Source organism: Centrocercus urophasianus, unplaced genomic scaffold (assembly GCF_019232065.1).
Source record: "Centrocercus urophasianus isolate 14NV4802_14NV808 unplaced genomic scaffold, USGS_Curo_1.0 seq_23, whole genome shotgun sequence".
Lineage (NCBI taxonomy): Eukaryota > Metazoa > Chordata > Aves > Galliformes > Phasianidae > Centrocercus > Centrocercus urophasianus.
In genome coordinates, this window is record NW_024884789.1 from 3,481,914 (window position 1) to 3,502,762 (window position 20,849).

General features: G+C 43.7%; 1 long non-coding RNA gene across 1 annotated transcript in view; it reads left to right on the plus strand.

Annotated features, from left to right (window-relative positions):
• Window positions 1-262: 262 nt before the first annotated feature.
• LOC122163288 overlaps window positions 263-20,849 on the plus strand; it is a 34,312-nt gene continuing 13,725 nt past the window's right edge. Inside the window, exons 1-2 of the long non-coding RNA XR_006169873.1 lie at window positions 263-348; window positions 548-651. This is a non-coding gene — a long non-coding RNA (uncharacterized LOC122163288). The remainder of the gene's footprint in view (window positions 349-547; window positions 652-20,849) is intronic.

Here is a 20,849-nt window from a genome sequence, read left to right on the forward strand (position 1 = left end):
CTATAGAGGATAGTGAGAACTACGCAGATTTATCTTTTTGGAGTTTGAAAAGCAGCAGTTGACTCAGAGCATGATGGAGTCACCTTGCTGTCTGAGTTAACATTAACTTTATGATGTTCTGAGATGACTGTGGTAATGAGGACTTCATGAGGAGCTACATGACCCTCAAGGGAATTTTGAGTTTAAAGTTTAACCCTGTATCTTCTCATGTGATGTTAGAGGTATAAACCCTGCAGGACAGACTGGAAGCACGTCTGCTTTCCTTTCCAAGCCACATGATGACTTTGGTGGGTTGCTTCAAGATGGGTAGAACAGGAGGCTTGAGAAAGAAGCTCCAGCTGGAAGCTGGTGGGTGTTACATTTAATCTATTTGCATTCTTTGGTTCAGCAAGCCTCTGGGGTAGTGTGCCAGAAGATACCTGCTCTTTCCCCATACTCATCACTGGACATCTCTGTGCTAGTTGGTCTGACTGCACCTCTCTGCTCTTATCTCCTACATTTTATATTAATTCCAGCATCTGCTGTGTGGTTTTCACTGCTTTGACAGGGCATGGTACCATGGCGCAAAACCCTCTTTCTGTGTCCTTGTCTCGTTGTGATCTCAAAGGCCCTGAAGCTGTACCTGCAGAGAGCACTGCATGAAGCTTGCAGGTGAGATATCTGCCTGTGGAGCCTGTGTGCCTTCCTTCATGTACATCCATTTTGCCTCTCTTGTACTGAGCTGGGAGGGATATGATTATGAGACGAGCCACAAACTAATCAGAGCAGGTTAGGGTCACTTTACATTCTGATGCAGAATTAAACCAATGAGGAACTTGATTGGCTCAAGCTAAAATGATCATCATGACTGTTTCTCCTTTATTAGGCCTGAAGAGCCTAGTGATCCCATTTCTGAGTCAGAGCCTCAACACAGTTTTTCACACAATTCCCAATTAGCAGCAAAGAAAAAGAAAAGGCAGATAAGACTTCTGAATTACTGAGAGGGAACCTCAGTGGTTTGCACACCAGGGTAACAGCTCCTCCTGCAAGTAGAACCCTCAGTGGCATGCTCTTCTAACTGGAAATACCTGATATTTTCTTTTTTGAAAGTATGGATGCTATTTTAATTGCCAATTACTGATTAATAAAAGGAATTCAATAATACATAATAAAAATACCTTATAATATGAATTACATGTGGCCCAGCTTTACTGCTGAAGTCATGCCTCAGTCACTGATTGGAATGGTTTATCCAAGTGCTTATCTTTAAGCCCCCAAATAATCCCACTGAACTCAGCAGTGGAAGGCACCCTTCAGTATTAAAAACCAAATCTCCAGCCGTAGTATTTTACAATTTCAGTACCTGAAAGCCTAAGCGTTTGCCAACTGCAATCTTTCTTTTCATTTTGGCTGCTCTTGAGTGTATTATGTGACTCTAGTTTTACTCATTAAAGACTCAGATTGTGCTTGTTTTGTTAACAACCGTTAGGGCAGGGGTTCTGACTCTTAATTGGTACCATCTGGAAATGAGAAGGAAATTCCTTAGGATGAACGCGAAGACGAGGAAAGTCCTTACAGTTTCTCATGTCTGCAAAACTTGTCCCATTTGCAATAGCCAGATCTGACCTAGGAGCCTGCCTGCCCTTCCATTTCTGCTGGGAGCTGGTGGGAGTGTTTTCTTTCAAGAAAAAGATAATCGCCGTGTTGCCAGCAGAACTAGAAAATAATCATTTTGAAGTGGAAAGTCGCACAATTCCGGCTGCTAGCAAACCAGGCCTTTTTATGCAAATTGAATATCTTTGTTCCCAGTTTTTTCCAATCCTGCACCACTTGTTCAGCATTTCCTCATTTTCTGGCACTGGTTTCCATAGCTGCGTGCAATCACACTCTCACACAGATGCCATTCTGTGTTCAAAGCACTGAATGCTACAGGGCATATTAGTGTTTTTATGCTTTAGATCTATCTTTATGTAACTTCAGAGCTCATTAATATATACCATTTTGTGTGATTAAAAAACAACAACCTGGCACATGAAAAGCTTTGAACAGGAGAATGGATTGTAAGGAAAATGGCTTTCTTTTCATTATGCAGATTTTAAGCTAGACAGGAGATGTGCCCAGAAAGTTAGTGGAGTAGGTACTGGCTACTGCAAGGGAGTGATTCCCTGACTGCAGCCCTGCAGACTGCACGTCAGAAGAAAGAAACAGGAAAAATCAAATGCTATTTAACTGCGAAGATTTTCACATTATGATTTCAAAGCAATGGATACAAATGAATGGAAAATGTCCATGGCATCTTAAGGCTTTTTTCATCTTAAGGTGTACTCTTTTGCAGTGTAGAAAGACAGAGACTGGACTGAGATGTGCAGGTATGGGAATGATGGCCTCACTTTGAATATCGAATGGGCACAGAAAGGTGTAGAAGCTCTGGCTGTTGGTGAAGCACAGTTCTTCTACTTAGGTTACAGCCTGAAATGCTGACTCTAAAACTGTTGTGCCAGGAAGTATGCAGATGATGTGTGCCAGCACACAGCGCTCTAGCTGTGGATGTGGGTTGTGAAGCAGAGTGACGTGGGTGTTTTTCTGACCATCAGTTCTGACTTACAACTGCTTTCAGTCTAACGACACCAGCGTGTCACCTGCTAGCCAAACCACAGGCTGTTATAGCACTAAAAGCCGTAAGTGAGTGTCTCTTTCAGGTCCCTCTCCTTGACAATACTTACTGTCCTTCCAAGGCATCCTGATTACCTCCAAAAACACCTAATACTGACCTAATACTGTAGGTACATGTGGTTTAAATGGCATCACTCAGCAAAGCAGCAGGACAATCTCCCTATCCAGTTTGAGAGTCTATATTCATAAGGAGCAGCTTTCCAGAAAAAAAAAAAAAAAAAGATATATTGGAGGTGGTTGGAATGTATTGATGCAGCATGGGCAGTGGGAATAATGTAAAATCTGGTGTATAACCCACTCAACGCTCACAAAACCCTTCTAGGAATGGTCAACCAAATCCATTTTTCCTGTCATATCTCTGACTTTGTGTTAAGGGATACATGACTTGAGCAGCAATGCAGCCCTTGGGCAGCTGGAGAGGTAAGGGAGAGAGCCACACAATCCACACAATTCTGCTTCCAAACAGCAGCTCCAAGCATTTTCCCAGTGCTGGGAAGTTTTGTCCTTCTCCTTTTCCTCCTGTGCGTTAAAAGGAAAGTACTGATTATACGGAACTAAGGCAGCAAATTGCTACTAATGTATGAAATGAAAATCCACGCCTCACGGCACAGAGATCTTACACAGATACTCTGCAATTACTGCCTTGCTACAATTTCTGCTGGGTGTAACTCAAACACAATACTGAGCACAGGTAATTTACTGCAGAGGTCATAAAAAATCTCATTAAACCCACATAATTTAAGACCAGGTAGTTTCCCAGCTCACGTTTTGGCTTGGCACCAAGCTGTGGGACCTGGCTGGGTGGCTGCCCACAGGAAAATTCTCTCTAGTGAGAGAAAAAGCAGTGGCAGTGAGAAGGGTGAGCTATGTGCTATATACCAGGACATGGAGGCTGACTAGCTGCACGTTTCTCTCACTGTCTTGCAGAAGCATGGGGATGTAACCAGCTGCTGAGAGTGCAGATTTGATGTGGAGAGGCTTAAGAACTGAGCTAGTCTTTCAAGTAGCCAACAGCCTGAACCTGATAGCCATTTATTTCCTGGGAATAGCAACCCCCCTCCCCCCCCCCCAAGGATTTGGCATTCTCTCCCATGTGATAATCTGTTGAATACTCTACAAGATACTGGACCAGATTTCCTCCGCAGCGGCATCAGGTACTGCTGCTTGGAGCAGGCAGGGCCAGTTGGCAGCAGTGCAGGCGTCTCACAAATGTGCTGATGTAGCACTGACACGGGAGCTGCTGCCAGGGCCCTGCCTGCACAAGGGTAGGCAGGAATCAGAACTATCTTTGTGCAGTGTAATTTAGTGACAGGCCCAGCTGTCCTGACTCCTGTTTTTAGGTGGTAAATACCCCACACAGAGGTGCCACAACTGTGCCAGTCAGGGTGAATCAAACTCTCCAAGCAGCCACCACTGAGGCATTTTGCCTTCTCCAGCTAATGACCCGAGATGTCAGCTGGTTGATGTAATAGGAGTAAACACATTTCCTATCATCCAGGTCTTTCACAGCCAGATGACACTCGGCATCTGAGTGAGGTGTCAGTCCAAGAAGAAATGCAGGCTCTCAGATCTGCCTCCTTGATGTTGGCCATGGCTGGCTGGAGCCTCTGCAGGGGATGGCATCTGTGTTCATCAACTCTGCTTCTTGCTGCCCAGCTCTGGGGCTGGGCCATGCTGCCTGACTGTAGCGGGAGCTGTGGTGGAAGCAGAAGCTCTGTGGGTGAGCCAGGAGCCTGGCAGGGGTTCCTGCATGTCTGGGAATAAACACACCTGAGTGACTCTAGGAAAGATGGTTCAGCCCAAGAGAGTGTAGCTACAGACACTAAAGAAGCCCAACAAAAAAAGCCCAGTATCGGCTTACTAACTTTTCTTCCAAGACAATGACAACACATTTTTAAAATGAGTTAATTCTCTTCCTGCAGCACCCTAGCGCATCCTTTTTATTTTTCTCTGTAAAGCCTAGCTTGCCAATGGAATATTACAACTGAAAGAAAATACTTGATATTGATGGGGAAACAACACAATGACTTCAGATACCCAAGGAGAGATATTTGTATATACAGAGAGAATTTAACCTCAAAGACTCAGTTCACCTATTCATGTGTGATTTATATTGCCCCAGGCTCCTAGGCAGAGTGAACACTGACACCCTTTGATGTTGAAAGAAGCCTAGTGACTGGCCTTTGGAGAGATTTGTGATGTCTCTATCAGCCTGTCAGTGGAAAACCAGGCAGCAAAGCCAGGCCCCCTGAAGATTTCAAGGCCTTGTAGGCAGAGGAATTGTGTAAGCATTTTACTTTCACCAAGTGCTTGAGAGGCTGAGCAAAAACAGGCAGTCTAATTGAGTGGCTACAGAACACTGTGCTGCAGTTCTGCATCTGCGTGGCTCTCCATGACTGATGCCCTTTTGGCCAGGGAAAGGGGCCAGCAATGGGTGCATTTAGCAATTGCATGTCCCTGGGTGATGGAGTGCTTTTGCAGCATGGTGGAGACACGAGAACCCAGGGACAAGGCTTTAAAGTGAGGAATAAACCTTGCTTATTTGAAATGCAAAGCATTTTCTTGTAGTTGCAGATGGGCAGATAGGCCCTGCCCCTAATTACTGCTCATCTCTGTGGTATCAGATGTCAAGGGTTTTCAGTGGGATGAAATAGTCCTGAATAGGTTTGACATCCTACAAAGAAAAGGACGATACCAGAAGAAAAAAGAAGTGCCAGCAGTGCAATATGTGCTGTACAGCTCTGGCACAGGACCAGATCATGCACCAAGGTTAGCGATGGGAAGCAGGTGGCAGGAGGGACCACGGGCTGATGCTCCTTGTGAGGTGAATTCTCAGACAATGTGTTGAGCAACACTTTGGAAGATAGGATTAAAATTCAATATAATGCTGATAGATTGGGGTAATGACTTGAAAACAGTAACACATGATATAATAAAGACAGCTGTAGAATGGTTTACACGGAATTAAGGACTGCTGGCTAGGCACAGCAGGATCTGAGGATTACTGGGGATTATAAACTGAAGATGCATCTAAAATATGATGCTATTGCAAAAACAAACAAAGGACCAGTGCTCCATGGTTATATCGAGGATGAGAGCTCATTTGAATCAGATGTGTCCAAGATTGCAGCTCATCAGGAAATGTACAGAAATTGTCCAAGCAATTGGAGACTAAGACCAAGTGGGAGCTGCTATGTACCACTTGGCAAACACAGACTAAGAAATTGCCTTTGAGAGAGACTGAGGCATCTAGAGAGTGAATTTTCTATTGGTCTTTGAGAACTAAAAAGTGAAGCTGTTGTTAACTCAGAAACAGATGAGGAGATTGGGAAAGGACCCCAATGAACAAATGTCACTAAATGCCATGCCCTGATGATGCATTCTGCTTTACCAGAATTGTGCTTAGTCTGCTAACCTGTATCTTGTTCATTTTATATGTGGGGCAGTTGAATTAATTTTATTATTATTATTATTATTATTATTATTATTATTATTATTATTATTTTGACAACCCAGTTCTGTTGGGCCACAATAAAGAGGGCAGGAATATGGGGATTAATCTCTGTTTCTCTCTGTCTGCATCTCTGATAAGCATTGTACCTGTAGCATTAGCAATGTCATTTATTGTCCTTTACTTGCACTTGTCCCTTTGGAAAGTCAAATGCTGGTATCATCCTTCCTTTCTTTTTCCTTGTGCCCTTCAAGTGAAAGGACTGTAAAGTCATAGGCTTAAAGGTTGTGAACGGAACATCTGATGCTGGAGAGCAGACATCCACACATTTACCTCAGTGGGAAAGTGGAGAGTAATTGTGGGTTCTGATTTTCCATGGAGCCTCTGTGGGGAACTAATAGTCTGGACTTGTCCTTTCTGAGGCCTAATTATGTCTCTCTGTCAAACTATAAAAACAAGAGTCTGTAGCATCACAAGGGAAAATGAAAGCTATTGGCCTGTGTTCTGCATTTAATAGGATGTCAAAATCTGAAGCACAGTCTGACTGGTTTTTGACTGGGGTTAGAAAAGAAAATGCAACTAATTAGGCTGTTCTGAATATCCCTCTTTGTCTCAGAGCTGTAGACTTGCAAACTGTAACGTACTGGGAGTCCCAAACTCTCTGATCAGTGCTGCTGTCTGGATGGGAGGGGTCTTCCCTGCTGATGGGATTCAGGCTCCACTTAAGCAACGTCACTATTAGTGAGGACAGTTCCCTGGGAAATGCTTTGTGCCATCCAACTTCTGTGTGTCAAGGAGACGGAAAAACAGAGCTAAGATTTCAGGTGTAAGGAGCTGGAGATGGGCGCTCCATTGGAAGCATCACACACAGTTGATGAAGTAGTGCTTTCAGCTTGCTTTGAAGATTATTTTCCAAAGTCTTTGACAGTGAAGAAAAATTTGGAAAGCACCTCGTGTATGAATTGCATGATGCCCTATATATGAACAATTAAGGCACTAATCACACTTTGGAGTCTGCTGTATTACATGTTAGTTGATGTCCTAGTGCCTTCCTCTGTTCTTTAGAAGTTAATTTGAGCATTTTTTTGCTTTTTTTTTTGGACCGAAGACATTTCTTGGAGAGAACTGCAGAAGTTACTAGTTCCTTTTACCTTTCCCTTGTCAGCTGCCCTCATTCTGAACCAATGCTACGCTCAGCTGGCTCCTCATGTTTTACAGATGAACTGAAATAAAGTGGAATTTGTCCCACTGTGAAATAAAGGAAGAGGAAAAAATAACTGTCTGCAAGATTTTTCATGCAAGTCCCACATCCTTGGTTTTGTCCTCTTTTTGACACAGAAATTTGATTGTCTTCCACTTAGACATTCTAAGGCACCTTTCTGGTTTTCATTCTTTTTTCTGATCTGACATTGGGTTAGTCAGGAAACTGCCAACTTTGCCTCACAGTCAAAATTAAACACTGCAATTCAAACTGAGAGGACATCAATGGGCAGGAAAAAAATGAGGTCTCAAAATGGTGTTTTTTGTAAATGTCACTTCTACAAGGTCTTGCACAAGGATTTGAGTTAGGAAAGCAGTCAATGAGTCTGCAAGAAAAGAGAAGATCTTTCCAGGAGTCAGCCTAAAGAGAAAGAAAAAGAGTGGAAGAGAGAGTAAAAAGAGAATGAACAGCATAACCATAAGGAACTTAGGAAGCTGAGAGAAATGAGCACCTGGATCATTTTGGAGACAGAAAATACTGTGTGACAAGGCCTCAACACTTATGTGGAGATTTACAGCTGTTGTTTCCAATAACTGCACAGTGATTTCACCCACAAATAATAGTTTCTGTGGAGACAGCTAAACATTGCTGGTAAGTGTGCCTTTTCCCAGGTTGCAAAACAGACTTCCCAGCAGCAAAACAGACTCAAAGCAGTTTGGGCTCAGTGCAAGAAGCAGAAAACTGCTCACTTGGAAACCTTGCCTAGGCAGACCCTTCTTCTCTGGCACTGAACAATATCCACTTGGCAGCAGCAAGGAAAGCAATGGGACCTGACCATCACTTGAAAAACTCTTTAGCCCCCAGGTCTGTCCTGTGTTTCCAGTGCAGAACTGCTCTCCCTAGAGATGAGGGTAGGAAAACTGTCGCCTTTCTATGGCTTACTCAGTGTCTGAGCAGGAGCCAGTAGCTTCATTTTGGTCTAATCCCAAGATATACCCATGAAGGTGCTCATCTGGTGCCAAACCTCTAGTCCAGGCAGGGACCAGTCTCACATTGTTCTCCTTGGCCCCTGAGGACAAGCTTCCCAAAGCTTATTGAGGAGCTACTTAGCTAAGACCTGTATTTTTAGGAAAGTCTTTGAGAATGATCTTAACCTAAATGCCCATTTAAGCCTTACTGAACCGTGGTGGACGCGGATTTACACGAGCTTAAATAATTTCCTGATGCAAGCTGCAGCTCTAAGTTTTGGGCATTGTTTCCAGTTTAGCGATGGTAGCCCTCTCTCAGCTTAAGTAATGTGTGAGTTACACAGCACAGGGAGAATGAAATGATAAATTATCACTTCTGAGAGAATAGCCAGTTTGTTTGCTGTCTCCCCATCAGATCCTTCCTACTGCAGGTGCTCACAGTGGTTTCTCCAATCAGCAAAAAAGCCTTCCTGATTGCCCCATGCATAGCTTAGCCTGCCAGGAGCCACCAAAATCCCATATCTGAGCACAAAGGCATGGGGCATTTCGAAGGTCTGACAGTTACTAAAATTAGAGACTGCAGTTAAAATACAAGCCACTTACAAATGGAGGGCGGAATAATAACCACACAGCTTAAATTTAGCATAAAAAGTTATAAAATAGGTATTATGGTGGTTGGGGAGTTCGCATTTTTTTCATCTATTTTCATCCGTACAGCTTAAAGGGTTGGAGGGGATGTGCTGTGCAAATAAATGATTACTTTTACTTTTTAATCTGTGGCATGAAGATGACATAAAATCTACCCCTGTGAGTTGCCATGTAAATGAATCCAAGTCAAATAATACACAGGGAGCAACAAAGCAAACCAACCCAGCCTGCTCTGCAATACGGGTGTTTAATTTGTGCACAGAAATCCCAGGAACTGAAAAAAACTGGGGCCATTTCAAAATGCACAGAGCCATGCCACCCTCCTTCCCACAAAAGCTGATCTTTTAAAATATTTTTAAAATATATATATATTTTTTTAGGAGAGTGGACAGGGAAGGAAGAAAGGTCAGCAAATCCGTGTTAGATGATAGCACAGATTCCTCAGCTACAAAACGCAAGGGCCGAGCAGAACAAAGAGATTTGCATTCTAAGTGATGCAAAGCAGCCAGCAGCGTTTTAATGTTGTGTTTGCTCTGTGATGTCTTCATCAGGCGCTCAAAGGCAGCGGCTCTGGCAGCCGTGGGTCCCTGTGAGCCTGTCAAACTCCGTTTCCATGGTTTTCCTTCAGGCAGCACCATCGGCAGACAGCACGGAAACGGACCCCTGCAACCTGTTTTGAACAGTGTCTCTGATGTAGGGCCCCAGAGCGGGCATCAAACTAGCAACAAGCAGCAAGAAAATAACAATTTTGCTTTTCGCAGGTGTCAGAACGGCAAACAAAAGGCTGTTTGTAAAAGATGCAACATCCCCTTTTTGTCCGTGTTGGCAGTTTAAAGTCAGCCGGGCAGCCGTTGAGGAGGAGATTTTGGATGGGGTGTGCTGTGAGAAGGAGCTCGTCTTGAGGAATTCCAATTGTTACCTCTTGCACCCTTTAGCCTCCCTGAACAGGGCCTTCTCCTCACTGAGCTAATAGCTATTAATGCTGTTTCAATTATTCCGTTTGTGTGAATGACCAGGGCTATTTTTTTTCAATCAATTCCATATATATATATACATATTTCCAGACAAAAAAGGCTTAAGAGTCTCATTCCTCCTTACCTTGAAAAACACTCTTTCATTTAAATAAACAGTTCAGAACACGTTAAGCATTGGAAGCATTATTTCAGCACTGATAGAGAACAGTCTGTTACCTGTACTGGCAAGAATGGACATTCAGTGCTCGTGAGCTGTGCATGGTTACCTCGGAGCCTGCAGCACATGACCTTCACACTCATCTGGGGGCTCAGCTCCTTCCATCACACATCCACCTGCTGGAGGTCAGCTGTACCGATGGCAGTCCAGGATTCTTGGTTCCTCTGAATCTCAATGTTTGCAGCTCCTTTTCAGAGTTCTATTAAGAATACATAACAGTGTAATTCCAATTCCTGATTTCATGGTGCCCACTACCTCAGAAACACAATCTTGTTCTTTTTAATGGAAAATATTGAAATGCTTGTGGTTGTGTTCCAAATAAAGGTGGAAACAAATAACAGGGGAAAAAAAAAAAAAGAAGTGCCAAGGCTCATGCAAAGCAGAGACACATTTTTCTGTACAGCTCTCAAACCAAAGCAGTCTTGTTCATGGTCTGACTAAAGTTATCCAAAATACATTCAATAAATGATGTTTCTGTCCTCAGAGAACTCACTGGATGTTTTGTCACCTCCTACATTTTTCAAATACATTTAATACTTTACTCATAATTAAGGAGCTGGTTAATATTGTACTGTATCTGCATATGGAGCAGATTGAAGTTGCTAGGTGTGCTTAGAGAAACAATGCTGAGGAGCAGATATAGGTGATGTAACACTGCAACTGAAATCCTAACCTCATCATCTGTTTAAAGGAATTCTCACAGTATCTAAAGAGAAAATAGGCTTGTAACTGAGAAGGCTTTCAAAGTGGTTATGATACATTGATTATTATTATTTCAGAGCTCTGATCTGCTAAATATGCATTTTTTAAATGAACACTGTTTGCATCTACAACACCGATTACATGAGAACAAGTCTAGGTACATCCATACTGACACTATAGGCAAGGTACTAACAGATACCAGTGTTGCTCACCTTGGCACATATGATTCCCATGTCCCAAAAATAGCTAAATTGTTTTCCATCAATAGAAACAACACATTCATTCCAAATGTATTACTGTACAGTGCTGAATTTGCTCTGACTTACTCAAGAGCCAGCTGTACAGCAGAACGAACATTCAATGAAATGAACAGTGGCTGGCATGAAGGGAAGGGGTGAACAAGCCACAGACTAGCAGAGATTTCTTTTGATCAAAGCAACTGTTTATGACTTTTGTTCAGTGTCTCAAGATGAAAAAAATATGTCTGTGTCACAGTATAGACAGAAGCTGGCAGCTGTAGTATGCCTGTACTATTTTTAATGAATACTGTTGTTTGCAGGGTACTAGGTGATCATACAAAACATGGCTTTGTATTGTTTCTCAGTTAGCTGTAAGTGGTGTGGGTTAAAGCAAACGAACAGGAAAAGCAGAACCTACTTCACTGAAGAATGGTTTGGAACTACACACTTGTATAGCAGGGCAAAGGGGACATGTCTGGGGAATCACTGGAGGGGACTGGGAGCAGTTGCTTTAAAACTCCAGGCTTTAAAAATATATATATGCATATTTATGGTATTTATGGATGGGTACTGGGCTGGAGAGAGGAAAGGATGCCTAAGCAGAGCTCACCTTGTATTCTCTCCATTGTTTAGTGAATGCTATTGTCAAATCAGGAGATCTGCAGATGTATTTATTTTGGAATAGAGTACTTTGTTCTGTTTTGGATTAAACCTTTCCAGAGCTGCACTTGCCACTGCTGCAGGCAAGACTTGTAGGCTGCACTGAGCAGTGTGGTGAAGCAGGCTGCAGGCATAAAAGGGGAGAAGCCACCATTGACACCAATAGGAAGAAACTACAGGGAAGGCAAAAAGCATCACTGTTCTGTAATAAGATAATGCAGAGTTACCCCAACAGATGGGCAGGGAGAACTGTGGGCTAGGGAGTAGGTAACACCCTTAAGGCCTATCACAGGATTACTAGTGATTCTGTAGGGTGCATTCCCATTCCCACAGTTTGATTTAGCAACACAGCTCCCATCATTACCATCACTCATTTTATGCCATTCTTACTTTTCAGGCAACTAGAGGAAAGTTTTTTATAGGAGAAAAACAGCCTGAAGTCTTACTCTGCCAGTAAGCAGGAATTTATCATGTAAGAAGTCTTTCTAGGCTGTCACATTTATATTATTCTTCGGAGGCCTGGTTGGGAAAGGTGACAAATAAAATCAAAAAGGACAAAGAAGTTAGCACAGCACAGTGTGCAGGAGATAACCTAAGCAGAGCAAGTAGACTGGATGACACACTTGGGGTGAAACAGAGGTGGTAAAATATAATTTTATCTCAGCATTTTCTTTGGCTGACTTCTGAGTCGCCAACATATTAATGGCTCATCCCCTAGCAACTACAGAGCTTCCAACATGCAACTATTCTTTGGTCATAAAGACAAAAAATGGTGTTTGCCAGAACAGAGCTACCCCATTCTGGGTTGCTGACAACAGTCCCAGACTGTCCATATGCTCTGCTGCACTCAGAAGTGGTAAAGCAACATTTTTGCTCCCACTAGGGCTGGTGGTATCCCTGTGGTTGTTATTGTTTCCATCCAGACCCTCTACTGGTTCCCAGAGCTCGCACCCGTTCTGTTTCAGGCTGTACTGATAGCAATGTCACAGATCCTGAGCGCGGAGCAGAGCGAACAGATGTAGCTGCTGTCGCTTCCCTGCACACCGTGGCAGGGCCTGACTCACTTCATTCCTAGAAGGGCTCCTGTGGGATGGATGTGGAGTGGTTTAAGGGAAAGGCAGCACAGCTGCTCCTGTGGGGCAGGTCTGGGCAGAGGTGGGCATGTGGCCCCACATCCTGCAGGGAAGTACAGACCTGACACCTTTGGGGCTGTGGCATCTGAGAGTAATCTTTTCTTCTAATGGGGTGATTGTAATAGATGAAATGAGGAGCGAGGAGTGAAGCAGCAAAGGACTAGCAGCTCCTTGACTCCCACAGGGGTCAGACAGGCAGTTCTTGGTTCCTCAAGCATGAATTCAAGGCTCTGGAGGTTTTGGTGCAAATTGAGTAAAAAGTTCTTATGGTGCAATTTAGCATCGCTGTTTCTGCACAACTTCACAGTACTGTTCTTGATTAGCTTAAGCCCACGATGCCATTTGAAGGGGTGATCCCATTTTATCCCCCATCTCTCAGACTGACACTCCCATCTTGTTAAGCCCCAACCAAATCTAGTCATGGAATGGATTGCATGGCTGAATAAATGTTGATACATAGGTTGAATGGGGAAGTAATGCTGTTGGCAACCTAGCCTCAGGTGAGCTTAAGCTGACTGTAAAACTGCACCCTTGGCTGGCATAATCTAATTCCCAAGTGTAACTCTGTGTTAAACATCCTGATATGCTAAGCCTTCCAGCAGAAGTCTTTGATATTATGCTGTCCTGGGGAATCCTGATGCATTGGACAAACTCAGTTTGGTCAGCAGAAAAGCTAAACTATTATTTTCTACTTACGGTAAAAAGCAGCAGAGGGAGTAATTCACTGTTCTGACTCCTTTCCTAGAAAGACAATCGTGGGCAAAATACCAGTTGCTTTCTAGTGTTAAATCCAGTATCTTCTAGAACTAACTCCTATCACAACTTATAGTGCTTTCAGGGAAGGAGACTCAGTGCTGCATGCCTTCTTTAGGTAAGGATTTGCGTGTTAATCTGCACGTTCTCTGCCAAGGCACTTCAGAGACTTCATTATCTACGTTATCACTGTTATTCTCCTCCCCAGAAGCCAGTCTGACCTTAAAAAGAGAGGTAAATATTTTAGCTTCTTTTGCAGAACTGAAGTGATGCTCTGCTTGTTTTTGAACTTATTCCCACTAAAATAACCAGCTTGAAGAGGCACTTTCAGCTTCCTGGGGTAAAAACTTCCCTTTTACTAATAGTCACTGGCTCTGTTCATTAATTCACAAGAGGCTCTTCCCTCCTCTGCTTGCATGTTAGCATCTTCAATGGAACCAGCTGTGTTATTGCTGAAGGGTGTCAATCTTGCCCTAACACCTTATTGACACCCAGAGTCACGGAGGCCCCCATCTCTTCTGACTTAGGCAACTTCTCTGAAGTTTCCTTCTCATTTCCTATCAAAAAGCTTCCCACCGCAGTCTGACCTGCAGATGTAGCCACAGCCTGGCACCATGCACAATAGCAGCCTGAACTGCAGCAGCAAGGTTTGAAATGTTCTGCCTGCATCAGTCCTAGCGATTATAACCTAGAGAATATTCCCTAACAATGTCAAGGGACAATAAGCCACAGCTAATCAATGAGCACAATACCTACAGCACACCAGAGCCCAGAATAGAAACTGCTCCGGCAGGTGGGACAGCTGGCTTGAATTTTTATTTAGTGGTTGTGAAAGGCACCGTGGCTTTCAGTGAGACAAGAACAGCACTGACAGTGACAGATCCCCCATTACATTGTGCCACTGAACAGAATGAGCCACTTCAGCAGATACAGTTCATTTTTCTTAAGAGTTCTGTAATGGGTTGGAATTAGTCTAACATTTCTTTTTTTTTTTTTTCTTTATAAATTCCCATTACCTACCAATGCTCTGGACTTCCCCTTCAAAGGTCACCTTGACTTTCTGGAGGCCTGGGAAGTTGCTGTGACTCTAGAAAAATCCAGGGCAAATTTGCATGCTGAGCTGACTGCCTGTACAATCTGTCTTAAAACAGCCAGCACAGCAGTGGGTGCCCTGGTCAGGATTTCTATCATCCCTCACCAATGCTGGGTGCAAGGCAATATTTCCCAGACACAACCTGTTGTGCAATGGAAGGTCTATAGGAACACCCTTCCTTTTATTTCTTACTCTTTTACTCTCCAACACTAAACACGATGTACACATTTATCCTGTGTTCAAACAGCTCTGTGCTGAAGTTCAGAACAAATTTTCCTCCAATATCAGTGGAAAGAGATTAAAACCACTGAGCCCACTGAACGTTTGTGCTACTTCGTAGGGGCTGTGGATGACCCAAGAAATCTCAATCAGTGGTTCCTAACAGGAGACAGTAAGCAGTTAATCAACACCAGTTGTTCTGGCCTGCTCCTGGAGTCTCTGTAGCAGAGTGGTGGCCACCAGAAGTTGGCTCTGAGTTGCCCACTGCTAATAGAACCTAAATTTCCCACAGAGCCTAAGCATTTGTGACAGTGGGAAGCACTTATTAACAAACTGCTCAGCAGATGAAGATGGATACAGGATTTTTGTTTGCTTTTTTGGACTTGGAGTAGGTCCAGAAAAAGGAGACAAATGGAGTCATAAAAGAAATGTAACATCTTATGAAGTGATCCACTGGTCTTACTTCTCCAGTACTTAAGAAGGCAGGTGAGTGCAGCAGGGTCTGGGTATAGACCTGAGAACCAACATGTAGGAGCTGCTGCAGGACTTGAACTGACCATGACATTTTAATTCCAGTTTAAGTGGATTTACCCAAATGACTATGATTATTAAATTTGTTAGATCAGTCAAAACTGGGACGATACTAATAGGCAATCTGTGCCCAGAAATCTTTACCTAGCAGTCAGTATACAAGACTCAATTGTAACTAAGTTATATCCTAATTTGAAGACAGATGTGCAGACTATGGGTGTCAGTTAATTTCAACTTGATTCTCAAAAATCCTGCATTATTCCCCTTCAGATCCACCTTCTGTGGGGCTGCAATTCCAAACATCCTGCTGCTTCTCCAAAGCCATCAGCGGATTTCTCCTGGGCCTGAACTGGGCCAATGACATTTTCAGATAGGCTTGGCCAGATGTAGTCGTTAAAAAAACTAGGCCAACGTAGTGTGTGCTGTTAATGAAAGAAACACAGACCCCAGGGGAGAATATGAACATCAGGTTATTTGGCCACCAGCTGACTCCTTATCAATAAGTGCTGTGGCAGAAGGCAGAGCTGTATTATGTGTGCTGAGAGGGCACTATCGCAAGCACAGGCACCACACTTGGGATAATAACCTAGTCTCAAAATTATGGAACCCACATCAAAGCCATACATGCCTGGCACCCAGTTTTTTTCTTTTTTTTATTTATTTCTGCTTTTGACATCACACACAAATAACAAACCTAGCTGACTCGCACTGTGCTGAGCCCTGGGAGCTGGAGCTGCCTGGCCAGAATGGCTGCAGGACCAGGACTTGCGTGAAAGCAGAACCTGCTGGCGGGGTGTGCTTGCCCTGAGTCACTCTGATATGATCACAAGCTACAAATGATTATTTTCCCCTCTCATAAGCAGGAAGAGTGTAAAAAACTGGCTAAATATTTGACCTAACCTAAAATGAAAGAAGAATATATTCAGCCTGGAACTAAGTGTGCTTTGGGAGCCTGCTTTGTTCGCTCTGACCAAACTGTGCATCCAGAACTCGGAGCCAGACAGCTAAGACCCGACTATTATTTAAAGGATTGGTGGGGTCACAGCAGCCTGAGCCTCTCGGGTCTGAATTAATCTCCTTGGTGAAGCAGCCTGCTCACACTCAGCTGCATGTGCTCACAGGTACATTTGTGTAGAGCAATGCCATCCAGTGGTTGCTCAGCTTCATCACAAAGCCACTGGCTCCTTCCTCAGGGACATTCTAAGCTGAAATGTTTCTGCTCTGTTCCCAGCCAAGGCAGTCCTCAGATACTGAAAGACTGTGAAAGTGACTGGCTTGATTGTTTCCAGCTTCTTTGTCCTTTTTCATGTAAAAATGAGGTATATTTTAAATAGGAGCCACTTGAAAATGTTGGAAGATGTTTTGGGGAAATAATATTGTATGTATGCAGTCCAAATATACAAAGTTATGATCAGGCCCGAATTTTGGTGTAGGGAGCAGCTACACGGAGACATGGAAAATTACACTGGTTTCTAACAGAAAAATGCAGTCTTTGAAAGAAACTTTCTTGCTGGCCTAATCCCAGGAGATCCTGAGTTTGTTCACTGGGACATTTTTGCTTGAGGATGATGCCTAGAGATAGGGATGTACCACAGCTAAGCTGAGCCTCTCTCCATTAGCCTAACATTTCAAAGAGCCCTGAGCATTAAATTGAGGGGCATTAAATATATCTGGTTGCATCCCCTCTCTTGCCTTCTCCCAAAGAGAGAAATGTTAAAGCCCCACAGGGGCTAAATTAAGATGTCAGCAGTTTTTGCCTGTTGCACTCCCCAAGTCAGACATAATCACATGGCTCTTGACAAGGACACTTTATCATATTAAATACCATGGTTGGAGCTGGAGCAACTGTTCAGCTTGCCGAGCATCACCCGGCCTGCTGGACACAGCCCGTCCCCAAGGCACTCAGTAACAACTTTCCACAGGCTGCAGAGCTGCACTGCAGAGCCTGCTCTCACTGAGGGGCTGCCCTTTGCAGCCAGGCACTGTACCCCACAGGTCTGACCCTCCCTCAGGCCTCAGCCCCCTCGTGTTCCACCAGGTGCCCACGTACTGCTGCGTTTCAGAGCAGCGTCACTCCTGCTCTGTAGTACAAATTCCAATCAGGCGTGACAAAGCCCACTGGGTGCTGCTGACAACAGGTGTCTCATTAAACATCTCTCAACCTTACAGGCATTCGCATTGACAAGAACCAAACTCACACTCAATCAGAGCTTAATCACAGCCAAACTCTATTAACAAGTCATACTAATTACCAACTTCTAACAATTTCTCAGGTTCAGAGGCAAAATATCCTTTCTTTATAGATGAAAACAGACTCGTGATACTCCAGCTCTGGCCATAATTAGGTCCTTTTAAACAAAACAAGCCAAAAATAAAAATCCAGACGGATCCCTTCGTGATAATGGTCCTGAAAGTACAGTTGTACAATGACATGTTTTGTTTGTTTTAATTTTGTATCTGCTATGTTGCCCACAAGGGTCCAATTAGCTTGTTACAGATGCTTGTACCAGTTTTATCCACTTGTCTTTTTTTTTTTTTTTTTTTAAGAGGGGTAACTTGTAGCACAGATTGCTGGCCTGCAGGCATCCAGAGATCAACAACCAGCTTTCTGTGATACCAAGCCCCCTGTGAAACAGGCAGTCCTTACTCGCAGCATTCATAATGCAAAAGGTAAAAATGAGGGGAGGGGAGGGAGGGGTTTGCACTGGATTTTGGATTTTTGTGAAATACTCTGGTGCGTTCAAAAGTGGCCTAAAGATGGCAATTCTGCCATGGCTTGGAAATTAAAATGCAGGCTTTATTTTTAATAGCATAAAGTGCTGCCTTGCAGTAAAATACACAGCTCTTAAGTTGTGGCTTTGAATTGTGCGTCAGTATTTATTCTTGTCCCCTGTTTTAGCACACATGTAATTCTGCGTTAACTGGGATGCTTTTCTCCATTGTGTGGCTGTATTGAGTGCCCAAGTACTCGAGAACTCACTTGTGTAATCGATATGCTCACAAAAGGGTACACATAAGTAACAGGACGAATCTGACTTGAACTGACAGTGGGGGTATCAAAGTAAGGGCTAATGTCTCATCCTTAACTCATGCTGTTGCTGGAGAGGAAAAAAAAGCAACAGATTGAGTTGGAGGCTAACAAGATTTCCTAACATTTTTGGAGCAGTGTTGTTCGAGGAAGAAAGTCTCCTCCCAGTACCTGCTATGCAAAACCCAGGAGGTGTTCATGGGTTTAGTTCATATTTGCTTTTCCTCTCCTTTATTTTAAAAGGAGGTTTTATTTCTCATGGAAGATTACAATGACAGCTGAGCAGAGAATCACCATCTTGAGCCTTAGTTTTGTTATGTAGTATTTAGTATTATTTTTACCTCAGGAGCAGGTAGTTTTACTTCTTCAGTGAGGCAATACAGGATGAACACATCAGGATGCTTGAAACTCCTGGGACAGGTTTGCATTTCCCAAAGGAAGTCTGGTGTGATGTGTGTGGAATCCCAATTTGGTTCACCTTGAGGTTCATGACCTGATGTGGCAGTTCCGTGGAGCCACAGGCAACCACAAGGAGCTGTAGGAAGAAGCAGAATGGCACTGGGAAATGAACCTACCTTCACCCCCCTCAGCACAGCCCCATGAGCACTGTCCTGCACTTGCCTGTGGTGCTAGAGCCCAGCTGTGTGACCCCAGTGTGATGAGCAGTAACACAACAGGTAACAGTATTGGAAGGGGAGAACTCAAAAATTATTACCTGGCAGGAGCTGGATGGCTTGGTTTTAAGGTTCAGTGTTGAAGGCTTCATCTTGTAAGGACAGAGTGCTCTCATCATGACACTGTCATCCTCCTTCATCCCAAGGCTGACTGGATATGATGAAGTGCGCAGGCCCTGCATAGAATGAAACACAGGAGACAGTGGAGCAAACCACTGCTTTTCCAGATACCATGCATAATACATAGCAAAACTTTTTTTTTGTAGTTTCCAGGCTGAAGATGGATTGGCACAACATTTCATTGCTCATCAGGTTCTGGCATGAGCTGGCTGAGGTATTCCAATTGCAGTTCAGCAAGGAAACATACCACAGAGGGGTGGGATACAGTTGAGTAAAGCTGCTGGTGAGTAACAGGGAAATCCTGGCGAGGGTGCATGTGGGCACATATTCTACTAGATGGCACAGAGAGTCTTATCTTTACTGGTGCAGCAGCACTGGTACTGTGGAAGTGTCACCTCTAGTGAGGGTCATTAAAAATAGAAGTGGTTGCAGTGGCCAGACTAGCAATGGCAAGAGGCACCTGTCATCCCAGGGTAGATGAGTTTCTGAGGCTCTCACACAGGGAGAAATAGAAGTGTATGGCACAATTCTGTTTGAGTAGCAGGAGGAAAAATGAAAGGTCTCTGTTCAAATCCATAGGCAGGTTAGGAGAACAGGAGAACCACGACAACATCTGTGCAGTGCTCCATCAGGGGAAAATGGAGTTCTCTACCTAGCCATAGTCTTGTTCCTCCTCATAGCAGGCTGCTTCAGATCACAGCAAAATAGGCTTTTTTTCCTAGGATTTGCCAGATTGAATTTGGAAGAGGCTAGCAGTGTCTGATGGAGGCTGCAAAGATTAGTTCTGGTTCCAGCATTTCTTCAGCCCAGGCACAGCAGCAAAGTGCAACCACAGGGCTGATGTCATCTGTCTGCTTGGGGAGGGCATGCAACCAGCAACAGCCCTTCCTAGTTTTGAACTTTGCAGTGGAGACTTCTTTGTTCCCCATGGATTTAGTGTTCCTGAGGTTTAAAAAGAATAAATCAGAACAATTGGAGCTTTACTATTCTGTAGAATGGTTGCTTCTGATCAGAAACTGAAATCCCACTCCGTACTCCTCCAGTGTGGAAATCTGTCAGGTAAACAGAAATCACCTCATAAAAGCTCCTAAACAGCTCTGTTTTATATTTTAATTGAGGAACAGAACATTTTAAGTACTTTTATTGGGTGGCGCCTGCTGAATGACAGATGTCCATGGCGCAGTATTGCTGAGCACACTTTCATAAAACAGGGCAATTCCTTGCTTGAAACATTTACAATTAAAGGCTTGATTGAATAACGAGTTCTGTGCATGGAGCTCATTTCTGCACTTGTTTGTGCACCTGAATCAGGCTGGGATCATTCGGGAGGTTGGATATGAGGTGTCAGTTGCTTTGTTCAATGACCAAATAGTGCTCATGGGCACAGCTGGAAACATGCCTTTGATTTTTCACCGATAGAGATAAGGTATGCTGTGCTGCACTGCGAGACTTGCTAACACCCTCACTTCAGCTGGGAGGCTGAAATTACATGTTAGGAACAATCCCAGTTTGTAAACAGGCAGAGATTTTAAAATGAACAGTAATCCTTAGTAGCTGACAAAGTCTTAAGTAATTTCTGCTTTATT